Source organism: Haliaeetus leucocephalus, unplaced genomic scaffold (genome assembly GCF_000737465.1).
Source record: "Haliaeetus leucocephalus isolate CR32 unplaced genomic scaffold, Haliaeetus_leucocephalus-4.0 Scaffold895, whole genome shotgun sequence".
NCBI lineage: Eukaryota > Metazoa > Chordata > Aves > Accipitriformes > Accipitridae > Haliaeetus > Haliaeetus leucocephalus.
This window is the reverse complement of record NW_010973331.1, coordinates 7,956-15,910: the sequence shown is the minus strand read 5'-3', so window position 1 is coordinate 15,910 and position 7,955 is coordinate 7,956.

Sequence of the window (7,955 nt, the reverse complement as noted above, 5' to 3'; positions counted from 1 at the left end):
CCAAAACGTGTCCCATAGCCCCCGCAGGCCCTGGGGCTAAGGCTCTGTCGGGAGGGGCCCGGGCAGGGTGTCCCTTCCTCTGAGTCCCTCATTTGGGTTCCCACCTGCCCTTGTGCCTCTGGGCTCCTCCCGGCTTGTGCAGGTGGGACTCCATGGGCTGGTGGCTCCTGGGAGGGACCCAGCCGGTGGTTATCTGGGCTCCCCATCCCACCCGTGTCTCCCCACGCTCCTTTGCAGGTGGGCAGAGGAGCTTTATTGCACATCCCACTGGTGGGAAGAGTTCCAGTCACCAGGAACAGGGCTTAATTTACTCAAGTGACAAGAAGCACTGTGCACTTCCAAAAGAGATGTCGCCCCCCTCTGCCATCATCCCCATGAGCCCTCCCCATGGCCCAGGCTGGGTGCCCACCTTCTCCCTGTTCTGTTGTTTTCTCCTCTGTCTCCTCCTCCTCCTGGGGAGGCTGGGCAGGCACGTCAAGGAGATGTCTCTCCTGCTATCAGCTCCCCCTGAAGAGCAGTGCTCATTCAGCCCCCAAGCCCACGCTTGCACACCCAAGCCACCCTCCTGTCTACAAGGAGCCACAGCAGTGGGTGCAGACCAGCTGAAATTACACCTGGTGCCAGCATGTCAGTGCTCAAGCCTTGGCACCTTCTCTAGCCGCCCTTGGGATCCCCATGGATGGCTCTTGGCATGCCACACACTGCCATGCCCCTGCCACATGCTGCTGGTGGTTTCTCACACCTCTCCAAGCCTGATGCCTCCAGGAACAACCTCCTACCCTCCGCAGGCATCTCTGCTCACCTGCCCCACACAGACATGGGCCCGGATCACTCTTGAGACAGGACTGGTGTCCTCCAGCATGCTGCTGCCCGCTGGCTTCTGTGGAGAGCTGGGACCATGTGGGTCAAGGGTTCCTGCAGGGGAAGGGACCAGCTTTCCTCCCAGAGGATTCGAAGCTCCTGCCCCCATCACATAGGCATATTAGCTCGAAAACCAGCTTCTTGCACAGTAAGAAGTGGAACAGGCATCTGGGTCTGTCTTTGAGCCACCACCACCTAGGTGCCTTTTAAAGGCTCCAATATCAAGGGACAACCGTGGGCACCTCAGCTGGGAGTGCAGAAGCAGGGTCTCGCTGCATGGAGAGGTCTCGCTGGCGGAGCTTAAGTGTTGAGCACAGCTGTATGGGTTACCTGAACCCAGCCAGCTGTTGTAGCATTTCTCATGTTTGTGCTGGACGCGCTTACTGAAGCTTGTTAGGGCAAGGGCTCACTTCACCCACACTCCCACGCGGGAGACACAGAAGACCTCATTGCTGCAAAGTGGTCTAATGACAAGGATGGTCTCACCCACAGAGGGACGTACAAAGCCACCGTAACACAGCAAGGAAAAGCCCATGTCTGGTGTCCTCCCACATCATGGCAGCTCAGCTCTCCACTGCCCACCATGAGGTTTCACCTCCCTGCCTCTGCCTCCACCTTCCCAAACACCTCTGCCTCCTGCCAAGGGAAGAGGCCATTTCTTGGATGGCTCCATGTGCCCTGTGCTCTCCAGGCTCACCCTTCCCCAAGGCAGGTGAGAAGAATGAGGCCCTCCAGACCCAGCTTGCCGTTCTCACCTCTCACCAGAGCCAAGACACTACGCTCTGGCTGTCCCAGCTGTGACTGTGGATGGGTCTGACCATGCTTTTCTCTACTGTCACACTGGAGCATCCCCTCCCCTGCTAGAGCTAACGCTGAACAGCTCATCCTGCCTGTCCCCTCGTGGCACTGCCGTGGCCCCATGGCTTGGCTCTCTCCACATTGCCGCTACTCAGCATGCCAGGCAGATCTCCAGTACTAACATCAGGCTGCCAGAGCAGGGACCCCTGCTAGCAAGAGAGGTCAGCACCTTCCTCCATGCCAGACATTGAGCAGGACCACCCTTCCTCCATCTGAAGTGCCCTTTCTAGCTAGGTCTCATCAAGAGACTCCCAGATAAATATTTTCCTCCTCTCCTAAGCTCCACAGAGTACCATGGAAGCCAGCATGCCCACTTTGCAAACCTCCCTGCTGCTGCACGACAGCCTTTCCCATTTCCAGTCCCAACAGCTTCTCACCTCCAGTGAGGACTGTAGGTCCTCTCTCCCTTCCAGCCAGCCCCCGTCCACACACCCTCCCTCCAGTGCTGGGTGCCACCACCCATCTTATACAGGGCACTAGAGAGGGCTGCAGGAGCTTTCTTGTGTGGCAAGAGCTGAGACAACAGAGCAACCTCTGACCCCAAGAACTGAGATGCAGCTGCAGGCAGACAGGCTCCCCAAAAGCCCTGGAGATGCAGCGACTAAGTGGAGGAGGCTCAGACAGTTCTTCATTCATGCTGCAAGCAACAGGGACTGCAAAAAAAAGTCAGAGACACACTTCACTTTAACAGTGCCTGTGTCTGCAGCACTTGCTGTATTTACGAGCTTTCAGGTGAGTCAGGCAGCTGACAGCAATAGAAAATGCAGCACAAAAACCCAAAGAGTCACACATGCTCCACTTACACATGAAAAATTACAAAGGTATTTTGAATGGAGGTTGCAGGAGGATGGCTGGTAAAATCTGCGGCTGATCTAGGATCCACCCTGAGGTTTCTGAGGACTTACCTCCATTGGGAGAGACCGGACCATGACTGCCGATGAAGGAAGAGCTCAGACATGCACAACAAGGGGGTGCAGAATTAATGCTCACCAGAAATGCAGAGTAAAGCAAGCCCTTGGCCCTGAGTGAGGGTGACAGTGCGGACATGACCAAAATCCAGAGCTCAGCCCGGCTCCACATGACACAGGAACAGGGGCTGCAAGACTTGCAGCTTGGCTGCAGCTCAGAAACCACCTGAAGCCGTTCATTCATTTTGCAGCCACTGCTGCCACTTCAGGGACACTATCCCTTTGGAGGCATGGGACAGAGATCCTGAAGCAGCTGCCAGAAGTAATATGTCGAGGAACAGACAGGAAAGCTGTTCAGGGAGGGCAAAGACCTGAGCCGCTGAGCACAGCAGTGCTGACGGAGCCAGGGAGTATTACTCGGTGCCAAGAACACAGGCCAAGTCTTGTGGCATGGGAGAGACAGGATCTCAGAGGCAATGCAGGGATTAGCTAATTAAGATGGGCCACTCCACACCACCTCCCTGCATGGGGAGCCTCAGCCCAGCACCCTGCTGCCTGTGCGTGCCCATGCCAACAGGGACATGCTGGGGAGGGGGGGAGTGGTGCAGGGAAAGGCACATATGACCAGTCACAAGCGGATCCAGCTGACAAGCTGTAGGTTCCCTCTCCCCGTGCTAAGGGAGCAGAGAAGATGCCAACAGCGACTACTCCAAACACTTGTCTCTATGCCAACAGTTATTAAAAAGTTGCTTTTGAAAAGCTAATATAGCCTACAATCTCATGTGCCCAAGCAACAAGAGGATGCTTTGCCATTGCTTTTCTGAGGACAGGACTCCTGTCTCCACAGTGCCTGTGGGGCAAGAGTCCAGCCAAGCCCTGTAGGAACGGGTGACGTCAGAGAAGAAGGGAGATGACATTAGGAGGGAAGGGAAACTGTGCTATGACTCGCAGAGGCTGAGGCAGGGCACCCAGAAAGGCATCTGGCGGTCGTGGAAAAAAGGGAAGAGCTGTGCCCTGTGCACAAAGGGTCTCTCCCCAGGCTACAGTTTTGGTCAGCCTGGGTTTGCAGGGCATGCCGCATCCACACCACCCAGCTGTTCTGCACACCTTGCACCATCTCAGGGTGTTTCTGCTCAATGCAGGGTGCCTGGCGAGGCCAGGAGCCCCAGGAAGGTAGGGATGGCACAGGCTGGTGTCACGGTATCACAGCTCAGCTCTGCTCTCATGGGGTGAAGGGCTGCAAGGGTGCACAAAAGGAGTGGAGTGGCTTGTGTGCTAATAGTGAGGGACAAGGGGCATAGCTGGGTGCAAAGAGAAAGCAGGGCCAAAACTACTCCAGGATTAAACTACACCCAGGATTAAACACACAGATCTAAATGCATACAGAGGTCTGTGTGTGACATGCACACAAAGAAGAAAAAGTCAAAATGGGACAGAAGAGGGGAAAGGATGGAGAAGGGGAGGTGACCAAGGGGAAGAGGGAGGGAATCCAGCCCTTGCAAGCACAACTGCAGTGGAAAACGTTGGACATTGCAAGCAAAGCATTGAGAAGCAAGCTGGGCTCGGTGTTTCCAGCCACAGCAGGAAAAGTGGCCGTTCACTTGGGTCTACAGCTTGTCCGATCTCTCAGACTCCCGATGCCATCTCCAGAGCCATAAGAGAGCATCACAGCACTCACAAGGAGACCAGCTGCAGAGAACAAGATATCACAGGCACTGGCAGCGTGGGATGGGAACCCCCCAGAGAAACAATAACCACCTGGCAGGAATCACACGCTCCCTCCTCCTCACGCCTCCAACAGCAGCCTGACAACAGGCTTTGCTCAGCTCAGGCACAAGCTGCCACCATCAATTGCTCTGTACAAGAAAATTTGCTACAGAAAAAAAAACCCAAAAACCATCTGGAAGGGATGATTGTTAGTCTCCATCTTCATGTAAAGAATAGGTGGAATAAACATCTCTCAGGCTTTGACTAAGGTGATGTTGCCTGAAGGAAAGCAGTGGACTAGATCTTGATAGCCAGCTTGACCTTTCTGGCTTTCCAAGGACAGATTAAGTCACAGGAAATCCACCTTTCCCACCCACCCAAAGGGCCAATCCTCTTTCTGAGATCTGGAAAGCTTGAAACAACCTGGAATTGCACGCCTCCAGGACAAGTTGCTCTTTCATACATTGCAGAAATCCTTCCAACTGTTTTGAAAGTCAGATATTTTTTTTAAATGTAAGGACTTGTGAATAAATTATAGAAAAGTCTGATTCTATCAGTCCTTTCTGATTTTTTGTGTTACTCTAGAAAAAGATCCTGACAGACGCTAGAGAAAGAGAAGTACCTCGTCTACACAGCACTATGGTTCACTTAAAAAACCTGCTCGAACCAAAGCAGCGAGAGAAATTAAATCAAACCAAAGCAATCATTTCAATGCAGGAAAAGGGGCACACAGACACTTATTTTTTGACTGATCCAATGAAGTGTGATTTTGCTCGGGTCAGTTGTACTCTGCCTTGCACTGAAATACTGACATGAGCTTTAGAGAACACAGGCTGCACCTTGAGTAGACAATAAGCATAATAAAAAGGCAGCTGGGTGTGAAAGGCAAAGCAGCCCACTCTTTCACTTCACTGCCAGGAGAGGGCCTGCAGGGAGCTTTCCTCTGATACTCCAACCCAGCAGCTAAAATTAAAATATATTGAGCCAACAAGCAGCCTCTGGTAGTTGTTTAATAATGACCACTTAAACCCCACAGTGTAGATAAAACACACCTCTCCCTCCCCACGCACCATGCAGCGGCAAGACAAATCTCTGTAGGACACGTGCCTGCTGCAGCTCCTTCTCCTCCAGAGCTTGCAGCTCTGCTTCGCACACAGCCCAACATCCTTCCCAAACACACCTCTTGGCTGCACAACCTCTGGCTGCTGGGACAGCAGCGTGGAAGACAGGCAGCACAGCCCACCCTCCCAGGCCAGAATGTCCCCTGCAGTCACATCAGGAGAATAACACTGTGTCCCCAGTTCATCACAAGCACTGGGATGGGACCAAGCCAAAGAGGTGTTTGAGGTTTGCTGGCAAGGCTCTAGTTTGAAGTTATCATCACAGCCCAAATCTTCCTCAGTTGAGAGCGAAACCCATTCCTGGGGTCTGACTTCTCTGGTGGAAAGCTGCTCCCCCAGTCACGTGAATGACTCATTTCTAGTTTTTCTTTTTCTGATACATTTACACTGGAATTTCTAATGGCTGCTGATTTGCGTCATGCAAGCCCTGCCAACTGCCCACAGCCTTTTCATCCACCAAGCCAACATTTCTGCAATTACTTTTTGTCTGCATAGTTTATTTAATGAGATGCCCGGAAGGCCCCTAGGGACTTTCAGCTGGCTCCTGCTCCCATGCAGACCACATCACTGGTAAGGTTGCAGGATTCCAGTCCGTTCAGCTGGAAGTTCAGCTGGCACTCAAAAAACAGTCGCAAGCTCCAGTCTGCCCTGACAAAGCTTAAGAGAACCCAGCTATGTTGCTGCAGCTGATAGAGTCAGAGCTGCTGGCCATGCACCAGACACAGCACCAACCTCCGACTCTCACTGCTAGGCCCGCTCTGGTCCCCCCAGGAGTCTGAAGCACTGCCTAGTCTGCGCCTGCTGCAGGCTCCTCCTGCCCTCCAGCCCCCCTCCATCTTCAGTTCACGGCATTGCCCAGTCTGCCAGGCTCCCCTGTCCTATTAACTAGAGCCCTCCCGTCCCAAGCTCTTTTGCACCCAAAATTGCCCCTTCCTCTCCCTTCTCCTGTTGAGCTTCACTGCAAAGGCACCCCTCTGGTGCAAAGTGCAGGGACACTTTCGCACAGGGGAAATCCTCACGGCTCCCGGGAGATCACTGGCCTCCCTTTCTGCCTGTCCCCATGGGCCACCTCCTATTTCATCTGTGCATACCTGGTGGATGCATGACCCCCATTCCAGCTGGCCAGGCTCCTCAGCAAGCTCAGAGCACAAGCCCTGCACCAAATGCCAGTTTTTATTAAAAGATCAGTGACATTTTCATACATGCACATGTATATGGAAATTTGCTAGTTTCATTTATAAAAGGGCATATTCAAAGAACACTTGCTGAAGGCTTTCTCCAAAACACCTTTTATGAGCACCATTTTGTTCTGTCAGGCAAAGGAGGCTGCAAGTATGAAGGTGAAAAACTGCTAACAATATCTTACTTTGGAAGGATTACTTCTTTGGTTATAATAATATTTTATTTTCAAATTTTGCTCTCTTGAGTTTCTGTAAGATTTTACACTATTCAGAGTTTTAACTAGCAAAACTAGTATCATTATGTAAACCTTATTGTGCATCTGTGTAATGTCAACACTCAATACACCAAATCCTGCCATAAAAATGTGCTGAGCAACAAGCACGAGTCGGGAACCTGATCTTATAATCAGAAGAGTCCACTCTCTTAACAGGATCTGCCTTTGGCATCATCTCAATCAGAAAGCTGTTTTGTTACTTTATTGATAAAAAGAATATTCTCTCGACCTTGTAACTCAATCCTGAAAAGGGTTTCAGAGACATGCAATTCAGCTATTAGCGACAAGCACAACAGAAACACCCACAAGGAAATTAAGTATTGCTTAGATAGCATGCAATAAACATACAGGGCCATGACGTGAATTATGATAAAAAAAAGAGACAGCAAGCGCTAAATACTCACTGAACGCTTTTCATCCTAGGCACTGAGTGGGTCAATCTCTGTGAAAGGTGACTAGGTCAGTAAAGACCATGATAGCGCACACCCCCCAAATCTGCTCCTCCAGAACTGGGCCTGTGCCTTCACAGCCATCACATCAAAAGCCTAAGTGGAGAACTGACTCATGCACAAGACACAACATCTAGCTCGAGGCCAAGGACACTGTGCTCTGCTTAACAGGCCATGCTATCTAATACGCGCTCTTCCATCAAAAAGGAGGGCAGCAGGCGAGGAAGGTGAGCAAAAATCCTTTCATAATTGAAACTGCCAGACACATTCAAGCTGCCAAACAGATCTAGGAATTACAACAAAGGTGAAGGAGGTACAAAGCTAGGAGTTTGGTTTTCCCAGTGAAGGTTGGGACAGGATCAAAATGGCAAGAAGGGAGTGAGGAAGACAACGGAGCAGCAGGGAAGAGCTGTTCTAACAATCACACACATTGCTGCAGCCATGAGTCTCATGTTCCCTGTGAAGGAGGAACGTGCAGAGCAAAAGGAGGAAGGCCAATTCCTATTTCATATTCTGCCTGTGAATTCTAACTTTACAGACACATTCAGACCTGCATGATCTCAGCCCGAGACTTTTCTTCCTATGCTTGTGTTAG